Source organism: Ammodytes marinus (assembly GCF_949987685.1).
Source record: "Ammodytes marinus genome assembly, chromosome: 3".
Taxonomy (NCBI): Eukaryota; Metazoa; Chordata; class Actinopteri; order Uranoscopiformes; family Ammodytidae; genus Ammodytes; species Ammodytes marinus.
In genome coordinates, this window is record NC_137232.1 from 34,632,106 (window position 1) to 34,634,605 (window position 2,500).

The window sequence follows — 2,500 nt, forward strand, 5'->3', positions numbered from 1 at the left end:
CAAACAGTAAATGTAATCACCCAACATGTTTAACAACAGTTCCACCGAGCTAACAAAGCATTTCCCCCAAAATAAATAACGCATTTCACGGAGAATGTGACTGGCGAACATGTGTATTACGGGCTACAGCCTGAAGTTACGTGAGGCAGTGACTGACTGACAGCAGTAGCCTATGTCCAGATAGACAGTGAAGCCGGTCTTTGGTGGCTAAACACATGTAAACTCAGTTACAAACCTTTTGTCAAATTAAACAGGGGTCTTACTCACCTTTTTAACGAGATAACCATTGACGTTTAACCAGAGGACATTAAGTTTAGCCACTTTATTGTACTACTATCGTTACTACAGCTCTTGTGTTACGACTCGAGCGCCATCCTGTGGTGTCCAGAGGCTATTGCACGGCAGGATATTTTAGGCTTTATAAATCCCAAATCCCTTATCAACACAGTTTAATCAGCGGCGAGCCGGCGACGCAGTGGACAGAATGTAAACAGTTCCATAGGTGTCCATACATCAGAAGTTAATCCACACCCATGGAATGTACTCCAGCCAATCAGAATAGAGTATTCACACAGACTATGGTATAATAGGTTTTAAGGACAGGCCTTTAAAGGGTTGTTTGAGGGTTAACACTAGGTTTTAAGGACAGGCCTTTAAAGGGCTGTTTGAGGGTTAACACTAGGTTTAAAGGACAGGCCTTTAAAGGGCTGTTTGAGGGTTAACACTAGGTTTTAAGGTTCAGGTATGAATCAGGTTTATGTTAGAGTTAGTGTAAGGGTTGGGGTTAGGCATTTAGTTTTGATGGTTAGGGTTAGGGTAAGGGGCTAGGGAATGTATTATGTCAATGAATGTCCACACATAGATAGAAGTACAAGAGTGTGTGTGTGTGTGTGTGTGTGTGTGTGTGTGTGTGTGTGTGTGTGTGTGTGTGTGTGTGTGTGTGTGTGTGTGTGTGTGTGTGTGTGTGTGTGTGTGTGTGTGTGTGTGTGTGTGTGTGTGTTGCTTTCCTATTTTCCCTAATGAGCTTGTGGCCCCTTGGGAAATGAAGTCTTTATTTTTATTGGTCATTAGTGCTGTGTGTGTGTGTATTTCTGTCTGTGTGTGTGTGTGTGTGTGTGTGTGTCTATGCCCTGTGTGTGTGTATGTGTGTGTGTCTATGCCCTGTGTGTGTGTGTGTGTGTGTGTCTCTATGCCCTGTGGTGATTAGCGCGCTGACAGCTGCAGTTGTTATTAGCAGGTCTTGATCCTATCGGAAGCTTCGGGTCAAACCAGGTGACATCATCACTGGTACAATCAACGTGTCATCGCCAATCGACCAATCACGTGTCACCTAGCTTTATCAGTGCAAACAAATCTAAAACATTTTATTTTATCTTATATGTTACTTTACTAAGAAATACTATCTTTAAAAAAAAAATAGCATCAAAAATAGGATATAACACTCAACTCACAATGAAAAAAATTCGCAATGAATTAAACCTGCAGTGTGTAGAATTTTGGGTTTTATTTCCTAGCAGATTTTGTAGAAAGTAATTATAATATCCATAAGTACATTTAATTTAGTGCATAATAGCTGAAAAAAATGTTTTGAATTATTATTTTTTCCCTTAGAAAGGGTCTCATATATGTCCATATTTCTGCATATTTTGGACCAAGGCCTAGTGCCGCCATCTTGAAAGTGTCATAGTCATCAGGTGCGTTGTTTAAAATTTAGAATTGTTCTTGTCCTTGAAGGCCACTGTAGCTTCTGTTATTATTCTAAAGGGTTGGGGTTACCCAGGGAGCGTTGCATTCTAGAACTTTGTAGAACTTTCTTGATGATGTCATATTACACACTGCACCTTTAACTGGGTTGCTGAGTCCTTCGCAAGAGAAAATTGTATACAGTTTCCAGGGAATGCTTGTTTATATTTATACTAACCGCAACCGGCAATATTTGAGGCTAATAGAGACAGTGTTTGTGTGTGTGAGTGAGTGTGCGCGTGTGTATTGCAGTATGTGTGTGTGTGTTACAGTATGTGTGTGAGTGTGTGTGTGTGTGTGCTTTAAAAAATGTTATTAATGTCTTAATTAAGTCTCAAGAAAGTTTAAAGTCTGGAAAAGATAAGATTTTTTTTTATATTAGATTAATTTCAATAGCACGTCAAAAAGCGCTGAATACTCAATTATGGAAATATGGCCATTTATCATTTGCCATTAAAAATCATTTGAGAGTGTCAGCCCATACCTCAGCTTGGCTTGGCTTGGCTGCAGACACACGCTCATTTAGCCTTCGAGGTTCTTATCAGATGTTAGTGATGGCCTGTCCCAAGGGAATTGTAGTTTTTTATGACCCATTAAGGACTACAGCTGTGCTCCCTCATGCCTCTGTTGGTGCAACATTGTATTCTAGATTAATCCTCATTTCCCTTCGAACAAATTACGCAAACCGTAAAGGCTGTGTTACAATTCCCATACTTTCTACTATTTAGTTTGGTAGAAAAAAAGATTTAGGATGTCC

General features: G+C 39.9%; 2 protein-coding genes across 2 annotated transcripts in view; both read left to right on the plus strand.

Moving 5' to 3' along the window:
- LOC307271392 (uncharacterized protein) overlaps window positions 1-2,500 on the plus strand; it is a 162,197-nt gene that overhangs the window by 92,943 nt on the left and 66,754 nt on the right. The gene's annotated exons all lie outside the window — the stretch shown is intronic.
- The window catches only part of timm50 (translocase of inner mitochondrial membrane 50 homolog), a 56,605-nt gene that overhangs the window by 33,450 nt on the left and 20,655 nt on the right, over window positions 1-2,500 (plus strand). The gene's annotated exons all lie outside the window — the stretch shown is intronic.